General features: G+C 44.3%; 1 protein-coding gene across 6 annotated transcripts in view; it reads right to left on the bottom strand.

Moving 5' to 3' along the window:
- Positions 1–27397, bottom strand: part of THRAP3 (thyroid hormone receptor associated protein 3) — an 87757-nt gene extending 60360 nt beyond the window's left edge. For 2 of the 6 annotated variants that reach the window (XM_075908867.1, XM_075908872.1), the window contains exons 1-2: positions 27243–27397; positions 15373–15456 (exon numbers count right to left, since the gene is read on the bottom strand). The gene's annotated coding sequence lies outside the window, so the exon portion shown is untranslated. Of the gene's footprint in view, positions 1–4980; positions 5010–15372; positions 15457–15708; positions 15869–27242 lie in introns of those variants that run through there. The other 4 variants (XM_075908868.1, XM_075908873.1, XM_075908869.1 and 1 more) reach the window with 3 other exon arrangements.
- Positions 27398–27639: the final 242 nt, after the last annotated feature.

The following is a 27639-nucleotide window of genomic DNA, read 5'->3' as shown; positions in this document are numbered from 1 at the left end:
AATCATGGAAGGGATCCTTAAGGAATCCATATTGAGACACTTGGATGAGAGGAAAGTGATTAGGAATAGTCAGCATGGATTCACGAAGGGCAAGTCGTGCCTGACCAATCTGATTAGCTTCTATGATGAGGTAACTGGCTCGGTGGACATGGGGAAGTCAGTGGATGTTATATACCTTGACTTTAGCAAGGCTTTTGATACGGTCTCCCACAATATTCTTGCCAGCAAGTTAAGGGATTATGGATTGGATAAATGGACGGTAAGATGGATAGAAAGATGGCTAGAAGGCCAGGCCCAGCTAGTAGTGATCAATGGCTCGATGTCAGGATGGCGGTCGGTTTCTAGCGGAGTGCCCCAAGGTTCGGTTCTAGGACCGGTTTTGTTCAATATCTTTATTAATGATCTGGATCAGGGGATGGATTACACCCTCAGCAAGTTTGCGGATGACACTAAGCTGGGGGGAGAGGTAGATACGCTTAAGGGCAGAGATAGGGTACAGAATGACAGACAAATTGGAGGACTGGGCCACAAGAAATCTGATGAGGTTCAACAAGGACAAGTGTAGAGTCCTGCACTTGGGACGGAAGAATCCCAAGCACAGTTACAAGCTGGGGACCAACCGGTTAAGCAGTAGTTCTGCAGAAAAGGACCTGGGGGTTACAGTGGATGAGAAGCTGGATATGAGTCAACAGTGTGCCCTTGTAGCCAAGAAGGCTAATGGCATATTAGGTTGCATTAAGAGGAGCATTGCCAGCAGATCCAGAGATGTCATCATTCCCCTTTATTCGGCTTTGGTGAGGCCGCATCTGGAGTATTGTGTCCAGTTCTGGGCCCCCCACTACAAAAAGGATGTGGACGCATTGGAGAGGGTCCAGCGGAGGGCAACCAAAATGATTAGGGGGCTGGAGCATATGACTTATGAGGAGAGGCTGAGGGACTTGGGTCTGTTTAGTCTGCAGAAGTGAAGAGTGAGGGGGGATTTGATAGCAGCCTTCAGCTTCCTGAAGGGAGGTTCCAAAGAGGATGGAGAGAGGCTGTTCTCAGTAGTGACAGATGGCAGAACAAGGAGCAATGGTCTCAAGTTGTGGTGGGAGAGGTCCAGGTTGGATATTAGGAAAAACTATTTCACTAGGAGGGTGGTGAAGCACTGGAATGGGTTACCTAGGGAAGTAGTGGAGTCTCCATCCCTAGAGGTGTTTAAGTCTCGGCTTGACAAAGCCCTGGCCGGGTTGATTTAGTTGGAATTGGTCCTGCCTAGAGCAGGGGGCTGGACTTGATGACCTTCTGAGGTCTCTTCCAGTTCTATGATTCTATGATCTGTATAGTGCTTTGAGATCCTGGAATAGAAGGTTCTGTAGGGAGTGCAAAGTATTAGCTCAAATACCAGGATAACAAAATAGCCTACCAGCATATTAAGTATGTTTTATAGCTTTTCCATTTTAGTATTTTTAATCCATCTACTCTTTATAAACTGCAGTGCAACTGGAGTATATAGAATTGCATGAGAAACACAAATACTGAAAAATAAGGCATATGCATCTTCACCAGACATGAGCTATTGGAATACTCTAATGCACACAAACACAAAATAAACCATGTCTCTAGCACATTCTCTTGTATACAAGTGCTACAAATGTATTGAAAACAGCTCCAAAGCAACATCTGTAGCATTGTGAATTTCCTGCTGTCTTTACATTTTAATCTGTATGTTTGGCAGAGGAATAAGAAAGGGCACTCTTTACCCTCCTACTCTAGTGCCCAAGTGGGACATCTGCATTAATTCCCTGAATGAAAGAAAATATAGTTCAATGCTCATTTACCACTTACACCTGTCATATCTGCTGTTTGGCCAGTTGAAAGTCAAATTCTGTAAATCAAATGCCTAGAGAACAACTGAAAATCTGGACTTCCCTGCACTCTTAAACGAACAGGAACAATTCATACTGAGAAATATGACACCTGCCTGCTCTCTTTCCTCCCTCCCTTCCTCCTCCCCCCCCCCCCAAGACCTGGGAAATTTTCCATATCAATCTTCAGAAAGGCATACCTATCGTGCTTGGTTCTTCCGTGAGGGCAGGGGACTGGACTTGATGACCTCTTGAGATCCCTTCCATTTCTAGCATTCTATGACTATGAAAATGATATGGCTGTACTTCAATATCCTAAACTTGTCAAATTTTATGACATGAAGCCAATTAAAGTTGCTGTTCTAAAGGAGCAGTCCAGACTCATAAAAAAAGGATTATAGCTGCTATGCATGACAGCTGCATAAAAGCTATTTACCAGCAAGCATCACTCTGATAAGGTAATGGTCAAAAGTGACTGAAATGCAAGCAGCACAGTTATCTACATCAATTTTACTTCTCTCTGTCAAGTGTACAAAAAACATTTAAAGCTTAGAGAACACTGAAAGCACCTTTGTTTTGTTACTTCAAAAAATTAAGTCTCAATATTATTTTATTTTTCTAGTAGGCTTTTACTTCCTAAGCCAAGGGAAACCATGCAGGCAAAATCCCTTGAAATCAGCAGCATTCTGTATCAGCAGGAAGATATTCCACTGTTATACTGGGAGGGCTTGAATAATTAAATGATTTTTCATTCCCAGAGTCCACAAAATTCATTAAGGCCTCGTCTACACTTACAAATTAGGTCGACACAGTTATGCTGTGCAGGGCTGTGAACATTTTCCCATTCTGATTGCTACAGTTAGGTCAGCATAACCTCCTTCTCACCCCACCCCGCCCATTGTAGACCAGCCATATCAATGGAAGAATTCTTCCACTGACATACCTACCATCTCTCGGTGAGATGGATTAACTACATCAGTGGGACCTTCTGTTGACACAGGATGCACTTACACTACAGTGGTATAGCTGCAGTGTAGCCAAAGACTGCATGATCAAAACCTGAACACATTTAACACACATTACTAAAAACATGACGTTCAGAAGCGTGTTTGTTTAGTTATGTTTAACCAGTTAACCAATGAAATGGGGCGAGTGGGGGGGGGGGGGGGGGGTGACGCCACTCCAGCCTAGCTGGGTTGGAGTAGTCACTCCCCACTCCCCAACTGCTGCAGTCAGGCCAGTTAAGGGTGAGGTGTACCAGTTAATTATTCACATCTCATGCGTGTGTGGGGGGAGAGAACATTAGGATCCTTAGCAATAGCAAAATTAAAAAGCAAAATTAGAAAGGCAGAATTTAAAAATGATTAGAGTTTTTCCAATGAATCCAAAGTAAAAAAGAAAAAGGGTATTGAGGGTAATACTGTACTGATGTGTGAAAACTTAAAATTATTTCTATATATTCAATGTTATTTATGACAAGAATTTTCTAAGAATATAACCATACAAGTCCATTGAAGTTTCAGACAACCCACATTAGTCAATTTTTAAATTTGATTGTTCTATAGAGAATTTTACGTTTCTAATCACAACACAACCTGTTCATTTGGCAATGTTAAAGCAGACTTTGCTTTTTTAATTTCAGAGAGCTTCCAAGGAGAGCAAAACACAGCAATACCCTTTTATAGATCAGAATAAAAACAAAATGCTGAGTACTCAACAGAGATTCATGAGAGAAATAAGAGTACAGTACACAGAATATCAGTGGCTTAAAATAAATGCACCTGCTTTACCATCGTGAAAGGGAACCTTCCTAGACAACACTGCCACTTTAACTCATGCCAAATTTGCTCTGAAAACAAGGTTCTAATTTCTAGGCTACTGCAATGAGACCCTAGGTTTCTCAAATAGAGCTCCACTTGCTCTGGTTTCTATTCACTTTCAAAGACTGATCTTTCCCATATGAAATGCCAAACACGTTATAAGTCAGTGTTTCTTAACCAGTGGTACGAGTACCTGTAGGAGTACTTGAGAGAAGTCTGAGGCATACAACAACACAACTGAATTTTGGGAAAAAATGAATTTTTGTTTTAAGTTTTACAGCACGTTATTATTTTTGTACTTTTTACACCCAAAAATTTCATCCCCTGCCTGGCTACGATTAAATTGTTTAAACAAATGCGTTGCAATGGTAGAAAAAAATTGTGTGTGTCTGAAAACTGTAGGTACTGGGGGTACTTATAACTTTTTTAAAGGGGGTACTTTATAAAAAAGGTTGAGAAACACTGTTATAAGTAGCCTAACTTTTAAGAGAGGTGTAATGGCATTAAGCAGTCAAAAGTTTGGTTCACAGTACTGTTGAAAACTTATTTACCAATAAGTTAAATCGGGGGGGGGGGGGGGGGGGGAGGGGGGGAAACGACCTGCAGCACAGCCCCCAAGCACTGTGTCCAGGCCTGGGCTACACAGAGCAAAGCCAAGTGGCAGGCACATTGGCCATGCAGGTTGGGCCCAGAGACAGGTGGATGTCGTTCAAGGAGGCACGTGGAGACAGAGCTGTCCCCTCACCTCCATTTCATGGAGTGGTCATTTGGTCAGCGTTCCTGAGGCAGGGCCACCGGGGAGGAGGGAGGCTGCATGGCTGAGGGCGGAGGCAGGCGGTGGGATGCAGAGTGACGTGATATCACTCTGTTGTCCCACAGAATAAAATTTAGATAGATAAATTATGTTTAGTGTCTCATTCTCAAGAAGTTCATTAACTAAACATAACTCATATTCCAACAACAAAATCTTAACATACACTCCAACTGTTTATACGACACCTTCCGCCTCCCTCCCCCCTTTTTTTTAAACACAAAGACTGGTCTTTGGGAGAACTGCGCTTCTGGTGTTGCCATTCTGGATAAGACAAGAAACTCCTGTTCTCACCATTTAATTGTCAACGTTCCCTTGTTGCCTTCCCCCAAGTATAGAGACCTTCATTCTAAATTCCAGTTTAGGTACTCCGCTTAACTATTGTTTCACTTGGCTACAACAGCCATCACATGCCGTCTTATTGGATGTGTAATACTGATGGGCAATAGCAAATGCATTCTCTCCCAAAAGTAGCTTTCAAGGTGATGTTAAAAGCACTTACCCCCTTCAACAATTGTATTTCTTCTGAATCTGGGTTTGAAAAAAAATGAATATTAGCATCTCTCCTAGATGTCTGGCATTGCGCCATAAACTTAAAATCAATTTAAGGCTAATTTAAAAGCCTGTCCACCTGATCAGTGCTAGCCCATGCTATACACAGATTTCATCTTATCTTTCAGGAAGGAAGCAAGTGGTGACGAATTCTGTTTAGTAGTTGTGTAGAAAAATACAAAAATCAGCTTCTGAAAGCGATATAAGTATATCAGTATCCAGGTTCATCACTATTTAAAGGTTCCACAATATACAACATTTCTAGAAAAGAGGACAAAAACATCATGCACAATCCCTAGCTGGGAAGGAAGATATTTTTAGAATATGATGAAACATGATCCAGAGAGATGATCTGGTAAAACTCCAAGACCTTATCTGAACTGGTATGTCTGAAAACTGCCCTGAAGGGGAGAAAAGGAGGGGGATATGTTCTGGTTAAACTCTTACAAAGGTAGACACAAGTGAGGAGTAGAGAGACCTTCTTGGGAATGGCAAATTATAAACTAGTTTAGCTAATCACTTGGTTGTAATTAAGGGTATGATTTGGTCACACAGGTCATGGATTCCGAGACTTCAGTTCTCCATGACTTCTCTAGCTGTCAGCCTTGGGCAGCAGGCCTCTTGTTTCAGCCCTGCTGTGACCACACCCTGGTTTGTCCTTTTCTCAACCCCCATCACTTGTTCTCTGAATTTCACTTAATTTTACCATTACCAAATTGTATCCATTGTTGTAATATACCCAGAATGCTGGTTGTAAATACCAACTGAAAAAGAACTGATACTCCAAAGTCAAATGTACATTAGAAAACAAAGCCAAACCCTAAACAGGAGTTAAAAACAAAACACCACCCCTCAAATGGCTGTTTTTAAAAGGAACATTATCAAAATGTGTTCTATTTATCAAACCAGTTGGAATGTCCTCTAGATTTTAAATGCTTGTTTTCATGTGTTACCATACAAGAAACATGAACAGCCAACAGAACAGAAACATAATAGTGTTTCCCCTGCTGCTGCAGCAACTAAAAAATAACCCTGGTTCTAGTGCCAAGCTGATCCAAACAAAGGAAGAACATACATCACTAAAAATATGGGGATGGGAAGGAGATGTTTGGCAAGCAGCAAAGATAACTTTTCAAACTCCCAAAAGTGTGCGCCAAACAATGGAGTGAAAAAACAATTAAAAACTATAAATTTCAGTGATTGCTAGAAAACAAACTTGCATCCAAAGCATGACAAATACAGAAAATGAGTTTCACAGTGGAGTGCTTTATAGCAATAGAAAACAACATTTTTAAAAACACATATCAAAATCTTTAGATTACCAAAATGTAGGATCCATAGATGGCACCAGTTATACCACTAGTTTTAAACCTATGTGATTGTTTGTATCAGAAAAATGCCAATCCCCTAAAAAGAGCTTTCTAAACATACATCAAAAATCAATTGGAGAGCCAGGAATAATAATACTCGCCAACTTTTACTCTCAAGTCAATACTCTTCAGCCATACTACCTAGTTACATTTTCTGTTTCCCACCTTTTTGTGTCTTAACATAATTTACTTCCACATTGGAAAACAATTATTTCTGCAACTGACATGATCCCCTTACAAAGCTTACAGAGTTTGCCACAATATTGCAAAATATTTACACAGGTATGGAATTAGGCAACCCTGATGTGGGCAATAGTAAACAATTGTGTCACAGGCCACATGTAGGACTCCAATGGTCTGCATGCAATATGAGGGCTGCAAGTTGCCCACCACTGTTATAGCATCTCAACACAGTTAGGCGGTGATGTATTATCCCCTTTTTATATAGAAATGGTGCCCTGGCCTCTGTTTGTCAGAGGCTGGAGAAGGATGGCAGGAGACAAATGGCTTGATCACTGTCTTCAGTCCACCCCCTCTGGGGCACCTGGTGCTGGCCACTGTCAGCAGACAGGATACTGGGCTAGACGGACCTTTGGTCTGACCCAGTACGGCCATTCTTACGTTCGTATGTGAAGTTTGAAGAAGTAAATCAACTTGCCCAAGGTAGCACCGCAAGTTACTGGTTAAGCTGGGCTCTTGTACATTTGAAAGCAGAAGCGCTGCATGGAGCTTAGGGCCAGCAGGAGACTCTGAGTTCCAAAGATGGAACGCCACACTAGTCCTTATCGACTAATTGGATAGAAAATGGAAATCCCATTGACTATTTGATTAATTAATAGAAATGTATAATTAATAGAAATTTAACATTCCTATTTGTGATGGCCCATGTCTGTGACCGCTCTCCCCACCATCCCTGGGGTGGCTTCATTGTGGGTTCTGCAGTTTAAAGATTATATATAAGCCCACAGCATGTGTAACCACTAGGCTTTTTAGCAGTTACAAAGTTAAATTTTTAAACTACTTTTTACATCTCTACATATGAATAAGTGCAAACAGAAGACTGTCCACATCAGTAACATTATACACTCATACTTGGTACTTTAAAGAGGATAATTTCACAAAGACGAGTACAATTATAAGCTAAAATTAGATGGGAGAAAAAAATTAGTCAGAAAACATACATGATAGTTGGGAATTTTGAAAGAACTCTTTACAAGATGCCCAAAAGCCACAATCAAAGAAGGTGATTGTACCAGTTAAAAATAAATGGTTTAGTGGGGAAGTAAAGGCACTGAGAAAAAAATATACATATAGAACAAAGAAAACAAGAGAAGCTGATGATAATATAAATCAGAACCTAGGAACTGAAGAAAATGATAAAGGAAACAAAGATGAAAGCTATGGCCCACAGTAGTAAGGACATTAAAGAGAATTAGAAAGTATACAGAGAAGGGGAAAAAATTTAGGGGTGTGGAACATCTTGCATATGATGAACAATTAGAAAGATTATTCAGCTTAGAAAAGACAACTGACGGGGGATATAACAGAAGTTTATAAATCATGAATGGTGCGGAGAAAGTGAATAGAGAAGTGTTATTCCACAGAAGAACCAGAGGTTACCCACTTAAAGGCATCAGGTTTAAAACAAACATAAGGAATTACTTTACATAATGTACTGTTAGGACCTTCTTAGTCCGGCACCCTTGGGTCTTGGAAAAGGGATTTTGCTGGAACTTGGGAGGTAATTTTTGGACCCCTGCCACCAGCCTCCTGGCTGGCTCCCCATCTTCTGCAGAACCTGCTGGGCAGTCATCACTGCTGTGGCTCTTCGGCCCAGCTGTTTGCCATGGCTTTCTACCCCACCGACAGACCACAGCTCCCATGTGCTGGGTCTCCCAAACCCAGTAGGCAGCCCCGCCAGTGCTGCAAGGATCCTCCACCCAGACTCTCTGGTCCTGCAACATGTGTGTCAGACCATGGATGTTGCCGGATCAGAGAGTCCTGGATAAGAGAATTTCAATCTGTATAATTCATTGCCGGGGATGTTGTAAAGGTAAAAAATGTAAAAGGATTAAAAAAATTAGATAAATTCCTGGAAGATAGTCATTGATAGGCCTATTAGCCTAAATGGTTGAGAACATAATCCCACACTGCATGTATCCCTAAACCTCAGACTGCTAGAAAATGGAACTGGATGAAATGGAATAATTGCCCTGTTGGGTTCACTCCCTCCAAAACACGTGGCTCGAATCAGTGTTGGAAGACAGGATAGTGGGCTAACTGAACTATCCCTTCTTGTGTTCTTAAGTTTAGTTCTTTAAGTATGTTAGGAACACAAACAAGCCTAACAATTGTTGGTACTGCTCCATTACCAGATGGAAATGGTAAAATTATTAGTAATAATGTATAAAGGGAGAAGTATTCGATAAATTTCTGTCCTGTATTTGACGACAAACAAATGATGTAGTCATATATGATAAGAATCTTTCCACCCCACAAGTGTCTCACAAGGATATTAATATAGCAGATATGAAGATGCTATCCAAGATAATGGAGCAACTGATACAGGACTTACTTAATAAAGAATAGTAGTACAATGAATGCTAATCAACACGGATTCATGGAAAACAGATCCTGTAGAACTAACTTGTAATCTCATTAAAAAATGATATTGTCTGGTTGATAATGAAGGTAATAGGGTGGGTGTAATATACTTAATTTCTGTAAAGCATTTGACTTAGCATCACATGACATTGATTAAAGCACTAGAAACATAAAAAACTAATATAAGATGGATTAAAAACACCATTACAGATGAAGAGCCAAAATAGTGGTGGATACAGCGCAAAGAGCCGAGGGAAAAAAGTTGAGACCTCCCCCACACACGCCGCCCACTTAAGAGGCATTGCCCTTTTAAGGCAGCCATTTTGAAGGTGGCCATTTTGAATTCTGCATGGGACACTGCAACTCCAGCTCTGTCTCTTTCAGACAGGAACACGCTGCCCCTTTCAGAGCTGCGAGTGTGGGAGCCGCAATTTTTTCTTTGAAGAGCTGCATGCAGCTCGCGAGCCTGAGCGAACAGATCTAAAAATATGATTGTAAATGAAGAATAATAATTGATCAAGTACATTTCTTATCCCTACATGGATAAATTCTTGGCCCTGTGCTGTTTAACATTTTTATTAATGACCTAGAAGAAAACAAAATCTCCACTTAAAGTTTGCAGATGACAAAATTTGGGAGTGGGGGAGGACTGGCAATGATGAAGAGAACAGGTCACTGATTCAGAGCAAATGAGATTTTCTTGGCAAGTAAGATTCAGCCAAACAATATTTTGTTTAATAAGGCAAGATATAACTCTATACATCTAGGAACAAAGAACGTAGGCTACACTTACACAGTGGGAGATTCTACCTTGGGAAGCAATGACACTGACAAAAAATTGGGCATCATGGCGGATAACCAGTTGAACATGAGCTCCCAGAGCAATGCTGTGGCCAAAAGGGCTAATGTGATCCCTGAATGCATAAACAGAAGTATTTCAGTAGGAGTAAAAAGGTTATTTTACCTCTGTACTTCTCACTAGTGTGATTGTTGCTGTAATATTATGCCCACTTCTAGTGGACACAATTCAAGAAAGGTGTTGATAAACTGGAGAGGATTAAGAGAAGAGCCACGAGAATGGATTAAAGCAGGGGTGGGGAACCTACAGATCAAGCTTGCCTTGATCTGGCCCATGAGACTCAGGGTTGGCCCCCTCCCTGCAGCAGAATGAGCTGGCTCGCACTGCTGTGGAGGAGGGAGAGGAACTGAGTCTCATGGGCCCCATCAAAGTAAGACAAAGGATGAATTGGGCCCACAAACTCTGGCTTGCAGGGGGAGGAAGCAACTCTGTGTGCTGCAGAGAAATGCTTCTTGCAGGCACTGCCCCCATTGCCCAGGAATTGCAGCTAATGGGAGTGACAGAGGCAGTGTCTTCAGGGAGCCCTTCACTGAAGCACAGAGCCCCACATTATCACCAAGCCTCCCAGAAGAGATAATCCAGCCCTGAGGGTAAGCCCTGAGCCTTGGTGCCATCCTCCCCTGTCCCAGGCTGGAGCATGAGGCAAGTGGTTTTTTTCCCGGCCTCTCAGTTGGGGACCACATCTGCGAGGGTTCCCCCCCCCCTCCTTTCTTGGGGTAAGGTCAGTGAGGGTTGTGGGTTCCCTCCCTCTCATTTGTGTGGGGCTCCCAAATGTTTTTTCTGTGGTTCAGTAGCCCCTGACCCAAAAAAAGTTCCCCACTCCTGGATTAAAGGATTAAAAAGCATTCCTTATAGAGACAGACTCAAGGAGCCCAATCAATTCAGCTTAACAAAGAAGGTTAAGGGGTGACTTGATTCCATACATATCTATGTGTGGAACAAATATTTGATAACGGGCTCTTCAACCTAGCAATACAATGTAAAATAGGACCCAATGGCTGGAAGATGAAGCTAGAGAAATTCAGACTGGAAATAAAAGTGTAATTTTTGATGAGAGAAAGGTAATTACCAATTTAAAAAATTACCCAGGGTCATGGTGTATTCTCCACCACTGGCAATTTTTAAATCAAGATTGGATACGGCACTCAGACTATAATTACAATGGTACCTTCTGGTCATGCAATTGAGGAACTAGCAACTTTTTTGCAATTTCCCCCATCTGACAAGAAGGAAAGATTGTCTGTCTGATACATGTGCCTCTCGTGAGGCAAAAAAGCTTGATTGCATTCCTAATTGAGAACTTAAAATTTGCAAATAATTCCATTAGCTATAAATTAATCAATGCCTTCAACTCTGGTACTAGTTACTTTACTACTAAACTGAATTTATAAATCATAGAGCAAGAAGTCTTAGGCTTTCATTGAAGACAAATAATTTGGACCTGAAACATAGCCATACATCCAACAGAAAATCTTTACCACATATCCAAAATTTCTGGGTATTTGGAATAGAAAGCTGGATTTTCCATTACAACAGTAAAAGTGAACAAAGGAAAAGTTTCCACAATATAGAGAAAAAAGGATTTTGCAGACATGATTTGTTTAAATGCATGCAAAGGAACAGAGAGGCGAATAAGCAATAAGAACACCCACCAAGAGAGCCAGGAAAAGACCCCCTTGGTTTTGCATAACAAAATTGTTCACCAATCAGTTCACAGAAAGGAAGATGCAACTTGTATGCATAATTGAAGTTTTTGCACCACTTCCTATGCAGCCAAGGAAGAATAAACGTTTCCAACTCCCACAGGTCATTATTTCCAGAGTAGTCTGGACATCAGAAGACTCCACATACTGATCTCATTTACCTCATTAAAACTGCAGAACTTTACATGTGAAGTCAAGTTTCCAAAGAAATAGTGACTAATACTGAAAACAACTGATTCCCAGTCCCTTTAGGGTCTTTTCTGATGCATAATATGTACAATTACTGCCAATACCGAAGAATTAAGATCCTTTAGACATTTAGCCTAAAAGATGAACCTAGATAGCTTTTATTTACAAGCTGCAAAACCAATCAGATGTTTATTCCCAAAAGAAGTCTTTTGATTGCTTATCTGAACCTTGACGTTTGATTCCTACCCACCAGAGCCCGAAGCTGAATCTGGGGTGACCTCTGGTAAGCTTTTTGGCATGTGTTCTTTTATTGGTTTTAATGTTTTTCTCTGAAATGCTGCCACTAAGAAGCTTCCTCAAAAGGCTGTGTGGTAACTTGTAACTGTTGGCAATTATGCTGATTATATAGCCCCTAGATAGAAAGCAAAGCTCACACACTGGTCAGTTTAGGCAGTCTGGCTAAATGGGGATATCATAGTATAGGCCAGGAACTCTGCAGCCTGGAAAAACCTCAGTCAGGACAGAGAATCACAAAGGTCTTCACTCAAGAGAGGCAATGTCTGAGGAATCAGGAGGCTAGAGTGGCCCCTGGTAGACCACAAAGGGGGAAAAACAGATGCAGTTGCCCTGAACTGTGCACTGATTATCTTTTAATGATGATGTCCTATACTACATATTTCCAAGTATGGCCCATAACAATGGTTTTCAAATGTTTTTCTAGCTACCTAGTAAGAAAAGTGTTGATGCCCATGATCCAATGGAGCTGGGGATGAGAGGTTTGGGGCATAGGAGGGGGGCTAAGGGCTAGGGCAGAGGGTTTGAGTATTGGGGTGAAGGAGAGGACTCTGGGCAGGTCCAGGCTCTGGGGCAGGACAGGGCATAATGGGTTTGGATACAGGAGGGGACTTTAGTTTTGGAGGGGCTCAGGTCACAGGCTTACATCTGATGGCTCCTAGTCAGTGGTGGCGTAGAGGTAGGTTTCTTGCCTGTTCCAGCAATGTGGACTGCACTATGCCCTGCAAGAGTCCAGCAGCAGTTCTGGTTTCTAGGTGGAGGTGCGCAAGCAGTCTGTGTAGCTCTTGCCAGCAGGCATCACCCTTTCCAACTCCCACGGGCTGGAAACTGACCAAAGGGAGTGCAGAACTAACACTCAGGGAAGGGGCCACACACAGGGCCCTGGAGCTGGACCTGCTGCTGGCCACTTCTGGGGCACAGCTCGATGTCAGAACAGGCAGGGACTAGCTGTGGTTTTCAAAGTGCAGGTTGCAACCCAGCTTCAGGTGGCCACCAGAGTCCCCGAGTGACCCAATGCCTTACATTCTGTGACTCACTACTGGGTGTGTGACCCAGAGTTTGAAAACCACTCGCCTATAGCCACAGAACACAGCATCCCATCCCATGTTGTGCTACATTGCAGCACTGCTATTCTAGAAGTGATGGGTCATTTACCACATTCTTAAAAAGTTCATTTCCCACTCCCTTTGAGCTACAGGAAAACTGACTCCACTCCAGACACTGTCTCTCTGCTATTTTAACAGCACTCTTTCAACTCGCTACTTTAATCCAACAATGCCCTTATATTCTCAAAAGAGACTGTCTAAAAATGAGACTATGCTGCTCCATGTGCTGTTCCAGTATTTCAGAGTCAAGCTGAGTTTTCTCTGGCTTGTGCACAGATACCAGTGATAAAAAAATAATCTGCATCTGGAACTTATAGTTCAGTAAGTGGATGTATGAGCCAAGACAGAATCCAGATCACTTTCCAAAAGCTGTACTGACTCTGTAGGACTAGCAGAAAAAAAAATCAGATTTTTTTCCCACAAGAACTATGCACATGTGTACATCTGTATCTATCTCTTATTTCAGATATTTTCAGGGCACCTAACTTTGACCCAGAAAATAGGAAGCATCTCTTAATTAAAATATTAAAGTCTTAGTTTACTTAGTTCAGATTCAAGAAAGTAAGAGGAATAACAGGTTCATTGAATGGCAATGCAGAAGAGGTACATTTTGAGAGGAGACCTGGCTGCCAAGAAAGGATAGCATGTTTACCAGAGGTGGCTTTTACCAAATAAAGCATGGTCTTCTCCCATACCCAGGAAAATCTAGTTAGCACCAGTTTAAGACCTTTTCTATTTAAAAACGGTTTCATTAATGCACATCACATTATGGTTCACTTAGTTATATATTCAAATTGTAGTTACATAAGGCAGTAGATACTTAGATTAATTTAAGGTTGTACAAACAGAATAAAACCACTGTGGGAGTAACACTAAATACTAGGGCTGCTCCCCCTACTCGCTACGCTTGCCAATCACCTTCTCTCTGGAAGTAAGCAGCCCCAGCTCTCCTCCCTCCCCTGGTGGCCACCGGGGAGGATCTGGCCAAGGCATGGCAGCCCTGGCCTGCACTCTCCAGCCCCAGCCAAGGCTGACCCAGCCCCGGCTTTCCCCACTTCAGCTGCCAGGCAGGGCTGAGGCTGAGCCAGCCCCATCTCTATCCCCTTTTTAACTCCCGGTTGTGCCAGCCCCAGTCAGGTTAGCCCGTTTTCTCCCTTCCAGCCATTGGGCACGGTGAAGCCTCACCAGCACTCTCTCTCTCTCCCACTGGCCCCCCAGTCGGAGGGCCAGGCTGAGGCCTTCCCAGCCCTGGCTCTCTCTCTCTCTCTCTCTCTCTCTGGCCACCGGGAAAGGGGGGGTGCCATGGTGCGACAACCCCAGCTCCCCACCCTGAGCGCCGGGGAGGGAGGAGGCAGGCAGGATGCAGAGTGACGTGATGACACCACTCAAGTCATCCCACAGGAAAAATGTTTTTATATAGAGAGATTATGTAATATATGCAAGTATAATATTGAACATGGGAATGTCTGCATACATTTTGGTTTGGTATTTTCTCAAGGAAATTATATATGTCATGATTCCTATTTCTATATTTCATATACTTCACATTCAACTATATGAAAAACAACAATGCTGAGTTGTGTGCTTGCAGCATTAAGGAATCAAAAGCATACAGAGTTGCAGATACCAGTCCAGGTTCATTTGGCCATGCAGCATTCTGCAGCAGAATACCAACTCTGATGCAGCAGATAGGCCAAGCATATTCAGTTTTGAATAGACTTAATCATATTGTAAAGAATTTGCTATATGCCTACTGAACTTGCTGGACACTGATGCAGTTATTTTTCCCAGTTTAAACTAGATTTAATCTGGTACTTACAAGTGTCTTGTCCTTAACTAGTTTTTCCTGGGAAAGTGCCAACCCACCAATCCTTATTGGTGTGACAGCCTCAACAAGTAGAGAGCTGTAGGAATAGTGTTGGGAGTTAACTGCTATTCCCTCTAACAAAAGAACAATTGTAACTTCCATGTAGAGATTATTTTAAAAACTCAAGTTGTCCCATTCAAGCAGTGAGATATTCATGCTATCAAAACTGGAAATGCAGGACACTCCAATGTTCTACCTCTTCAAAATGATTAATTAATGATTTGCTTGGTTTTCCTTCAGGAAAGTTCTGGTATCAGCTCCACATCCCTTATTCACACATTAAGAGCATATATTCTTTGCAAACAGGTTATATTTGAAAATTAACAAGACACATTAATGTATTTACATACCTCATGTAAGTCTCCTATTAACTGCGGTTCTTAGTTCTTGAACACGTGGTCTTTGTCACAAATGGTTAAACTCTCCCTCAGTTTCTAAAGAAAAGAAATCACGTATCAGCATGTGTGTATTCCAGTCTAACAAAGACAGACTATCGAGTTTAGTCACTCTCACCTGCATTCCTCCCCAAGAAGTTTCAAATATTCAATTACATCAAAGCAGTTTAGATATAAAGCCCTAAGTCAACAAATTATCACCACTATGACACTATGCAAATAATAAATAATAAATTAAATTAGTTGCCAATTTATTTTATATTTGTTACCCACACACAGGAAATGCTTCACCTTAACAACAGATCCAGTTTTCTTGGGACCAGAATTTAAACATCAGAAGCAAGGAGCAGAAAGCATTGCTTCTGCATTCCCAGTATGAAACCAAGGAGCCTTTTCACTATGCTCAGTAGTCTGTTGCCCTTCTCACAGCAGAAACTAAAGTGAAACACAAATAAGAACAAGGTTGACACACTCTTCGATGTCTCTAGAAAGTACAGCTCCCCTCTCCTTATAGCGTGGATCTCCTTACAGCCATATTATCACCATAAATCATAATGAATGATCATAGTGGCTGGGAACCAGAGCTGCCAGCTGACACTTGCAGGGGCAGGGAGACCACGTGGGTCTTCTGTACATCAGCCCTCCCCAAAAGTAGTAAGGAATCTTTGAAATGGCCAGGAGATAATTTGTTGGGTTTTTTTAAACAACAACCAGAGAGGGCGAGAGTCACACACATACAGAGTGGGCAGAGATGAAGGAGAGTATGTGGACTGAATAAGGGCTGACAGGGACATTGTTCAGCTACTAGTCAGAGCAGTGGTTCCCAACCACCGGACTGCAGACTGGGGCTGGGCCACAAAGCATTAGCTGCCGGGCCATGGCGGCTGAAGCTGGCTGTTCACAGCGGCTTGCAGCTGCACAGCAGCCAGCTCCATCTCCAGCAGCCATGGTAGATGATTTAACCCACCAGTGGCGCTGGGGCTGAGTCAATGGCAGGAGACAGCACCACTCTCCCTCCTCCCTCTCCCACCCAGGTAAGATGGCAGCCTGGCCAGGCCTTTGCACTCCCCTCTGCCTCTACCCATGGGAGTGTGAGGAAGCATGCACACACCGCCAACAGCTGCTCCCCCTGCCCATGCAGCAGTAACAGCCACACTCATTAGAGAGGGCAGCCTCACTCTGAGGAGTGACGGGGTGTGGTGGGGTTAAAGCGCTGTTGGATAAGGCCGTGGGGGGGTCACAGGGAAAGAGGATGTTGGCATCGGCTGTGGGGGTCAGAGGCAAAGGGCATGGGGCATAGGGGTGAGGGTCAAAGGGTGTTAGACACTGGGGAGCAATGGGCTGGGTTGGGGTTAGGGGTTAACAAAGGAGGGCTGGGGCTGAGAGAGGGCAGGGGTTAGAGGTCAAAGGGCAAGAGCAGATGGATTGCAGTGGGTCATTGGCTATGGAGCCAGGTGCGGCGCAGCTTGTGCTTCTGTCTCAGGAGGCAGCAGATCTGAGAGTGTCTGAGCTGGGAATGTTAAATTTAGATTAATTGGCTAATAGACGATTTGATTAGTCAATAAGGACACCTCCACCTTTGAAGTGTAGCCACAGTCTAGCAGTTCCTAATGCATTTAAAAAGCAGAGGCACAGCGGGGAGGGGACGGGGGCAGGGAAGAAGAGGAGGGGAAGGGACCAGGATTGAGCTGGGACAGAGGCAGCAAGGGGGGGGAGTGACTAGTTGAGTTACTACTTGACTAAGCAATAAGCATATGCATATCGGGTAGTCGACTAGTCGCTTACATCCCTAGACCCATGTACACAGTTAACCAATGAATCTGGCCTCATTGGTTAACATGTACGGTCACACACACTTGGTTAACATGTACGGTCACACACACACACACACACACACACACACACACACACACACACACACACACACACACACACACACACACACACACACACACACACACACACACACACCTCTGCATCAGAAGTAATAGTGTGGAGTGGAAAGGGGGATGGAAGCCAGTATGTGCAAGGAGCCAACTTTCAAGCCAGCTCCTGTGGAGCCGCCTGCCCTGCGCTGCCTCTGATACAGAGGCAGCGTAGTGCAGGGAGAGGAGAGACAGAAGTTGTTCACGGAGAGCTGGCTTTTAAGACACCAGCTCCCACCTGGCCCCCTTCCCCTGCGCTCCTGCTCCTGTATCAGAAGCAGCAGGTTGGGGGGTGGAGTGGGGTAGGCAGCTCCATGGGAGCCATTTTCTGCCCACCTGCACCCCCCCCCCCCTTCCTGGCATGTGTAAACTGCAGAAATTTTCAGTGGTTACACGTTTAACTAACTAAACACATTGCAACATCCCTACAGCGGATATCTGAAAATAAATCCCAGTATATGTGCAGACAGCTATGCTGAAGAGCTGAAATCAAAATGCATACTACTAGCTGGTACTCAAACCTAAAGGGAAAAAAAAAATCACACACACAGCTGACATTACATGGGGAAGCCAGAATGGAACTTCATCATCACAAGAAAGTATTCCTGAGAATAATCCCAGCAACTGTCAGTCATCCCTTCATGATGCTGCATCATTCTAGGATAAAGTTACATGGCTATATAGACATGGCCCAGACCATATATTTGCTATGCATAATTTTCTCATATTTGAAAAGTCTTGAATTTCTCTGAACCTGTTCACGTATACAGAAAAAAGGTCAGTGAAAGACTACTGAAAAAAAAACCAAATGCTGTCTCAGGGCTTGTCTGGTGTGGCAGTCGATCTTCTTGTGTTCGATTTAGAAGTTCTAGTGAAGATCCACTAAATCGAATGCTGACAGTGTCCCCATCAACCACAGTGCTCTTTGCAGTTATGAGTAAAGGAAGTTGAAAGGAGCATTTCTCCCACCGTCCTCCCGCTATGGGGATGGCACCAAAACTTGGCTTAAGGTACGTCGACTCCAGCTATATTATTTATGTAGCTGGAGTTGCGTACTTTAAGTTGACCTTCCAACTTTAGTATAGACCTGCCCTCACTGAGATGAACGTATTCTGCCCAACAATACCCAATATTTCAGTGTTCTCTTAATTGCCCATGTTCTGTAAAACAGCAACTTCTAGTTACCAGATTGTGAAGCCATGCAGACATGCCTTTCATTCCAGTAAAAAATAATCCCATGTTATCGCTATTCATAGCTCTAATATTATGAAGCGAAACATAGTAGATGAAATTTTGAATTTCTAGTAGCAGTGATCACCCTCCCTACCCTGGCCCCTCTTTTTGAGATGTAATAATGCTCTTTACCAAAGGAGAGAATGCAGAAAGATGTTTCCCAGAGTTGGAGTGAAGTGGTCATTCAGAGAGCCTTCAAAATGGCAGATATTTCTCTCCAGCCACCACTTCAGAGCACTCAGAGAACAAAAAGAACAGGCCTAAATGATTTCCTGTGTAGGCACTTAAATGTGCTTTCATCCTCCTTCAGAGATATGTCATTAATATGGACAAACCAGCTTCTAAATCCTCCCATACATGGCTGCTGAATGTTGAAACCAGCCGGCCTGTCTGAAGGAAGGACTCTAGCAAGATAGGTCTCTAAATTACAGTGTGTTTGAAGGGCCACAAGGAGTGCCACCATAAGAACATAAGAGCGGCCGTACTGGGTCAGACCAAAGGTCCATCTAGCCCAGTAGCCTGTCTGCCGACAGTGGCCAGCAACAGGTGCCCCAGAGGGGGTGGAGTGAAGACAATGATCAAGCAATTTGTCTCGTGCCATCCTTCTCCAGCCTCTGACGAACAGAGGCCAGGGACACCATTCCTACACCATGGCTAATAGCCTTTTATGGACCTAACCTCCATGAATTTATTTAGCTTCTCTTTAAACTCTGTTATAGTTCTAGCCTTCATAGCCTCTTCTGGCAAGGAGTTCCACAGGTTGATTATGGAGCTGTGTGAAGAAGAACTTTCGCTTATTTGTTTTTAAACCTGCTACCCATTAATTTCATTTGGTATCCTCTAGTCCTTATATTATGGGAACTAATAATAACTTCTCTTTATTCGCCCTCTCCACACCACTCATGATTTTATATACCTCTATCGTATCCCACCTCAGTCTCCTCTCTTCCAAACTGAGAAGTCCCAGTCGCTTTAGCCTCTCCTCGTATGGGACCTGTTCCAAACCCCTGATCATTTTAGTTGCCCTTTTCTGAACCCTTTCCAAGGCCAAAATATCTTTTTTGAGGTGAGACCACCACATCTGTACACAGTACTCAAGATGTGGGTCTACCATAGTTTTATACAGGGGCAGTAAGATATTCTGTGTCTTATTCTCTATCCCTTTCTTAATAATTCCTAGCATTCTATTTGCCTTTTTGACCCCCGTAGCATACTGTGTGGACGTTTTCAGAGAACTATCCATGATAACTCCAAGATCTCTTTCCTGATTTGTTGTAGCCAAATTAGCCCCCATCATATTATATGTATAGTTGGGGTTATTTTTTCCAATGTGCATTACTTTACACTTATCCACATTAAACTTCATTTGCCATTTTGTTGTCCAATCACTCAGTTTTGTGAGATCTCATGGCTGAAATGCAGGGGTTGGAAACCTTTTTTGGGTTGAGGGCTTCACAAAAGTTTAAAAAAAACAACAGAGAAGCAGAAAGACACTCTCCACATTCTCCTCACACACCACAGTTGGCCCCCCTATACTCTGGAGTGGGTCCAAAATGAGATGAGTTTGTGGGAGGGAGCTGCCAGGAAGTGGGCTTGAGGTGTGGAGTCTGGGCAGGAAGCAGGGTGCGGGGGGGCGGGGGGGCCAGGAGGTAGGGTGCAGGAGCAGAACAGGGGTGTGGGGTCTAGGTGTTAGGGGGCTTAAGGGCTGGAGTGTCAGCCCGATTCCCCCATGTTGGGGGAGGGAAGGGAGCCCTGAGTCTCAGAGGCCAGATACAGCCCTTGGGCAGTAGGTTCCCCACTCTTACTGTAACGGCTACAATGAGATACTGCAGTTATCTTCCAAATATTTTCCAGGGAGCCACAGTACCTTTTGCTAATTAAGTCTCTCAGATACACATTTGTCAATGTCAACAAACCTACACTAGTCACAGAAAGCAAAAATATACCTTCATGGATACAACAACCTTTCTTGCCACCATCATAACTAACATTGAAACAAAAGTGTCACAATCTCACACATTCTCTGTGCCAGGCAGCTGCTATTTGAATACTCCCAGGTATTAAATACAGTTCAAAGTAAGCTTGTTTTCCCAACTATGGAAAAGTGTTACAAGGATATATGGCCGCTTAAACAAATATCAAGTTCTGACACTTCAAACAGTCATTCTGTAAAAAGACAAAACCAGAAGAGCTGAAAATCCAGTCATGGAGCACTATTATTTTAAACATTGTGAGTACACAAGGAAATGCCATGGCCAAAAACATCCTCAGTCTTCATCTGTCCACCTAGACACTTCCGTGGCCTCTGAGAGCACACATTCTTTTATGTTACACAAAATGAAATCTCTTGATGTGAATGCATGTAACTGCTGATCCATTTTGTTTTCTGCTAACCTTTGAGTGTGTGACCACATTAAAGAATCTCTGCCACCTCTTTATCTGGCTACCAGATGTCAGAACCTGGTAATAAGCTTTCAAAACACAGCTAGAATTTAACCTGAAAGGCTGATGGCTTGATTTTAAAATAATTTTTCTAATTCTATTTGAATTAATCAAGCTCGATTATGCTGATAAGTCTCAAAGGCCTTTGTGCCAAACTGGATGGCATTAAAGCACTATAATACAGGCTATGCACATTTCATAAGAAACAACTACATCAAGCAGAACAGCTCCACTAAAGAAATTCAAATTTAAAACATTAGCAAGGGACTTGCTTCACTATATAGGCAACTTTAAATATATAGGCAAGTTTAAATGTGGGTCTCAAAACTCCCAAAGCTGACAATGCACAGAGCACAGGGAGATCAAGGCCTCACACTGCTCAAGCAATTCTTGTTCTATGCAACCCTTAAAGAGGATTGCTACAATGTAGAGATTGTCAAAGACAATAGTAGAGATGCAAAGCAAGGCAGAGCAGATAAAGTAGAAATGAGGGTGATTTCAAAGGTAGGTGACTAGAAATTGCAAAGAAAAGAAAAGCATAGGTAGGACTTTTCACAAGCAGATAACTACTGATGTTAGACAGCGATTAATTGAATAGGTGTGTAAGCACATCAAAAATATTATCAGTTACATAACTATTCAATAGTCCCCAGAGGCAGGGCCCGCAGCCAGTGCACTGCTGGCCCCAATCCTAGGGAGTGCCCTGCTACCCTGCACTGCTGTCTCAGTATCAGAGGCAGTAGCGCAGGGTGGCAGGCGGGAGCCAGCCCATGAGGGGAGCCGGTTTAAAAACCAGCTCCTCACGCAGACCAGACCCTGCCTACTGCCCTACACTGCTATCTCTGATACAGAGGCAGCAAAAAAGGGGGGGGCGCCAGGTGGGAGCCAGTGCACGTGGGAAGCCAAGTTTCAATTAGCTCCTCACAAGGATTGGCTCCCGCCTCTCCCTCCCTCCCATGCTGCTGCCTCTGATACAGAGGCAGCAGCAGCAGTGTGGAGGGAAAGGGGCAGCAAGTGACTTGCGTGAGCTGGTATGGGCAGGGAGCTGGCTTGAAAGCTGGCTTCCCAAATATACTAGCTCCTGCCTTCAATCCCTTGCTCTCTCTGGGGATAGCAAAGGGGGGTGGGAATATGTGTAGTTGATAAGATTAATTGAGAATCCCAGGCTTATTGGTTAATTGGGTATTCAACTACACTATGACATCCCTACAAATAACCACTTGAATAAAGCACAGAACTCCACATTTGGCCATACGCAGGTTAGAATTTGTGCCCAATGGTGGACAATGCACAGCCAGCCAGCGACTACTGGATAGCTCAGGAGCAGCACATAAGGTATTTTAAAAGGCACAATAGGGGCAGCGATTCAGGTCAATATTTACATGATCAGATTTGGTCTCCTTACAGAGTTGGATAGTGAATAAGAACACAGGGCTATGAACAGGAGAAAAGGCAACTTGGCAAACTGTTTCTGCACTGTCATTTTGCCTTCAGAACAGCAATTACACATTCCTCAAGCCTGCTGTTCCTTCCCACAAGGAACGTGTACACCCAAAGCAACAGTGAAATCACTTTGAGTGCCCAGCACACCAGCTTGGTTTTCCCAAAAGCATGTGATAAGACCTTCTGCATCTTCACTGTTTATTGCATGCTGCACAGCACTGCAGTAGAACAGAGAAACCCAGGATGAAGACAGAGATATATAATACTACAACTATTAGACCACAGCTGTAGTACATTCTCCCTTCAATGCTGGGAGAATGATTCCTCATAAATTAATGACATGTTCTTAATCTTAAAGGAACAAAAGAGATTTGTTAAGAGATAAATACAGTGACTCAAGATGTTAAAACTATCAATGAGATTCAAAACCTGATCAAGGTCACTTGTTCCTCTACTCTGAGACAATAGTCTCATAACCAACAATATCTATAATAGCACTCTGTAAAGCTTTTTGAGACCGTTCTTTTTCCTTGGCTCTCAGCATAGTGTCTTCTGTACCTGGTAAAGAGAAACCAGTATCATCTTTTGTACTTCTATAGATATGCTGGAAAATGAGGAAAAAATGGATTCCAAGGAAAGCTAAACTATGAAAAGGCACCAGATACCCCTTGAAGGATTCTTTGTCCCAAGAATATACATTTTACATGACTCTTCAGAATAACTGACTTGCTTCACATCCCTTTCCAGTTGACCTTGCATCCGGGCAGATGACGATGCCATTTATTACTCAGCCTTTTTCTCACACTGCTTTGCTTTCTCCCAGTGGATTAGTTCTTGCCTGTTCTAATTCAGGTATTGCTAAAGTGCCTTTCACTGTGATATCTAAGCACTGAAATCCTTACAGAGAGAAGGGATCAGATTTCTTCAGCAAATACGGAAGGCCTAAGATTTACAAGCCAAACACTGAGAAGCACTTTCTTTTCCTGGACAGTAGAGTTAGAATTCATAGCAACAAATCTGACAAACAGAAGCTGCTCTCTCTTGATACCATCATCTGAATGAGGAGATGGCTGCATACACAGCATGCTTCAACATCATCAGGTGCCTATTATCTTACTAGGTACATACATTATGCTCATCACCATAAGCATGTGCAATAGCGCCATGATTTTGGTGCCAGAGAGAAGGGGGGGAAAGTAAGTACCTTTGCTAAACAATAATGTGAGGATTTGATTATTATGCCCTTTTTCTCACATAAGAAAGCACAGGCATTACATCGGCTGTTGTGACTCAACGTTCACTCTAACAAGCACTGGTTTGGCACTCCCACAAAGACTGAAGCAGCTGCAACTCTCTCCCCCTGCTTTTAATTATCTAAGTGAGCATACAGCAACCATCACATTAGTGTCTTAGCACTGGTGCAATTTGGTCAGTTTTAGGGAATGGGCAAACTGTTGTAGTCTCAATCTATTATGTTGCAGAGTACTTTGCTCCTTGTTATATTCAGTGAATTTGACCATTTCTTTGAGCAGAAAGCGTTTTCCTGGGGGTTATCAGAAGATTCATGTTGGAACAGCTGTCTCCTATACCAGCAGTAGTCTAATGAGAAATTATTATAAAGCAGATGCTATACAAAGCATGGCTCCTGAGCCTATAAACAGTTATTATCTGGGCTGATGCTTACATGTCTTAAGCAAACAGATACCCTACAAGAAAGGTTCACTGAGGTGGCATGAATCTTCAGTGCCTGCCATATTCAGGTCAGAGTTCCTTCTGAGTTTTCCCAGCAGAGTGGCTCTCACATCACCTTCAACTCAAGGGAACGCTAAGATGTGATAAACCCATATTAGGCACTTCTCAGTTAGGAATATGTTTAAATTATGTATTATATTTAGAGAAAGGGTGAGATTAGCCACACCAGACTCAACTTTAGGGAGCATCAAGTTCCAGGTCTAAATTACGTAAGCAAGCCCAGTTACAGAATTCCATCTTCTCTTGTATTTAACTTAACCTGTAAAAATGTATCTGCCAAAATAATCCTTAGTAATTATGAAGTAAAATTTTGCCTCTCTCAAAGCAAAACCAAGGTACTTAGTCAGATGGCTAATGACAACATATTGCACTGCTGGAGACTCCAGCTCAGTGCACACCTCAAATAATGTCACACCTCAAATAATGTCTAGAAGGGGAGCAGATTTAGTCTTGGGGCAAAGTGAACAATGTACCAGATTGTGATGTCTCTTCTATTTTATCAGAAAGTAACCTAGATGGTCTTAGATAAGTCTGGTCCATTTTAGTCCTTCACAGAAGATAGGAGTATGAAATTTACAACAAAATAGTGTAATTTAGAGTAAAATTCAAATGTAATCACCACATTCTGTTTAATAGATGCTTAAGTTCTAAACATAGCAAGGAAAAGGTAAAGGATACATATTTGGCATAATTAGATTCTGCTTGAGAAACTAAATTTAGCATTATAGGTTATATACAGTGTTGTATCCATGTCAGTCTAAAGATATTCGAGATGGGTGAGCTAATATATTTTATAGGAACAACCTCTGTCTGTGAGAGAAAGCTTTCAGCTACACAGAAAACCAGAGGAATGGCCCTGTGTAGCTTGAAAGACTGTCTCATGATCAGCCATTGGTTCTATTAAAGATATTACCTCACCCACCTTGTCTCCCTATGTTACTAAATTGTTTTGAGGAACCCCAGTGTCTCAAGGAACTGGAAGTCGAATACACAGCAAGTCACTACAAGTCCTTTATCAGATGTTCACACAGGACCTAGCACAAGGGGCCCCAACCTGTCCGTAGTAGGAATGTTAAATATTGGTTAATTGAATAGTCAAGTAACCTCATGAATTCTTATCGGTTACTCAACTACTTTATAGTCCCGGAGGGCTAGGTAAGCGGTCAGTGTGCTCCAGCCTCACTCCTGAGGAGCCCCCTGACACTCCTTACTCTGCCTTCCCGCCCAGCTCTTAGTACACTTTAAATGCAGAGCCGCAACAGGGGTAGGTCCTGAACCCGTTTCAAGCCAGGACTGAGCCTGACTGCTGGTGAGCCTGCTAAAAATTTACTGGGGGTGTGCACATGTAGTCTATACCATTAACCTATAAGCTTTTATTTAACAGTTAATCAATTACATTATTACATCCCTAGTTTGAAGCTTTACACTATATCAGAGCATGAATGTTATTTAATGCTTTAAATACATTATTATTTTGGTACTGACTAAATTATCTTCAAGCATTTGTAGGGATAGAGGCAAATGGAGCTGGATCTTCTAGAAAAGTAATTTCTTAACCTTTTTGGGCTGAGGACCAATCTACATTTGGTAATGGTTTAACAGAATGAAGTGAACAGGCTGGGTGAGGTCGGAGTGGAAGAAATGTCAGGTTGCAGATCCCTTCCCACATTGTCCCCGCAGCCACAGTTCTGGTCCTGAAAGGCTGGCTGGATATGGCTTTCAACTCCAGGCACAACGTGTCTGGGGGTGCAGAATCACACAAACTGGGGTTTTCTGAACCCACGCTGTCATGACAGAGGAGCAGTGGAATATAGCCATCCCTGTGGGACTAACAACACAGGAGCCATCATATGACATTAGGAAACGATCTGGTGACTGCACTTCAGGTTGCAAGTCATGGGCTGAGAAACCCTGTTCAAGAAAAATTCATGCCCAGTCAACATGGACTGAGCAAAGCGTGTATTAACACGGGAACCACGTCACAGAGTAGTTCTAAACACCTCCCAGGGTGTACACAGGGCTTATGCTTGCCCTCTCTTTCTACGAGAAGGATTTATTCTTTCCCTCCATGCTGCAGACTCCCATTTCACAAGTCGAAACCCCGCCAGTGGCTGAAGAAAACTCTCTCTCTCTCTGGCTCACTGCCACAAACCAGGCACAGCGGTGCCAGCCAAACCAACAGGATTCCTTAGGCTGCCCCTGCGCTTACATTTGGCCCATTTCAGCCCCCCGTGTGGACGCAGTAACGCCAACGGAACAGCGCTTCTGCCTTAAGAAACGGCCCTTCCGGCGGGACAAGGATCGGAGAGGAAGCCGCCAGCGTTGCCTTGTATTTCCCCCCTCCCCTGCATCCGAGGGGGGGGGGGAATCGATTTCGTCGCCGTGCGCCGAGGCGCGTGCACCGCCAGGATTCACACAGGCGGGGCGCTGCGCTGCGCGGATCCGTTGGGCGGCCTCTGAATCGCTGCTGCGTGGCCGCCCGGGGAACAGCGGCCCGCGCGAGTCTGGAGCCGCAAGAGCCCCGGCGGGGGGGGGGGGGGGGACCGTGTCGCGGGCACAAGCCCCGCGTAGGCCGAGACCTGGGTGAGCCGTTGCGCGGCTACAGGGCTCCTCCCCCTCCCCCCCGTTCCCGCGAGGCGGGCGCAGCGCGCGGCAGGAGATGCCGCCTCCTCCCTCCCTCAACGGGCCGCACCCGCCGCTAGGTGCGAGCGGGGCCCCCGCGCTGTGCGGCACGTGATCCCAGTGGGGGGGGGGAGCGAGCTACTCCCCACCCGCAAACCCGCCATGGGGGGGGAGCCCGCCCCACCCGCCCCACCCGCCCGCGCGCAGCCGGGCCTAGGCCCCAGCGCTGCGCAGCGCAGGCCGGGCGGGGCGCTGCCCCGGGCCTAGCAGCGACACGAGGCGCCTGGGGCTGGGCCGCCGCCCGCGAAGGGGGGGGGCTCGCCTCGAGCCTCTCCCCTCAGGGCCGAGCCCGCGCGAGGCTCGGTCTCGATGCGGGGGGGGGGGGGGGCGCTAAGTCCGTTCACTCACCAGCTCCCGCTGAGCCCGCGGCCTCCGCTGCTGCTGCTCCTGCCTCCTACGCCGCTGCCTCACAAGCTCCGACTCCCGCCTGCCGCGCGGGCTGCTGGGAGGCGCAGTCCCCGCACAGCCTCCGCCCCTCGGCCGCGGTGGGGGAGGAGACTACAACTCCCGGCAGGCCCCGCGCGGAAGCCGCGCTCCCCCGCATCGCGCGCAGCGCTTAGGACGGAGGAGGCGGTGCTACGGGTGGGGTCAAAGGTCCCTACATGGGCATGAGAAGGGGGAGTGAAGTCCTAGTGAGCATGGGCTGAGGTTGGAGGTCAGACCCCCTTAGCTGGGGCTGAGGTCAGGGTGGGGGTTGCTAACCCACGGGAGTAAGCTGCATACTGAATTGGGCCGTGGGAAAGGT

This window comes from Pelodiscus sinensis, chromosome 25 (genome assembly GCF_049634645.1).
Source record: "Pelodiscus sinensis isolate JC-2024 chromosome 25, ASM4963464v1, whole genome shotgun sequence".
Classification (NCBI taxonomy): domain Eukaryota; kingdom Metazoa; phylum Chordata; order Testudines; family Trionychidae; genus Pelodiscus; species Pelodiscus sinensis.
This window is presented reverse-complemented; position numbering and strand designations above follow the sequence as displayed.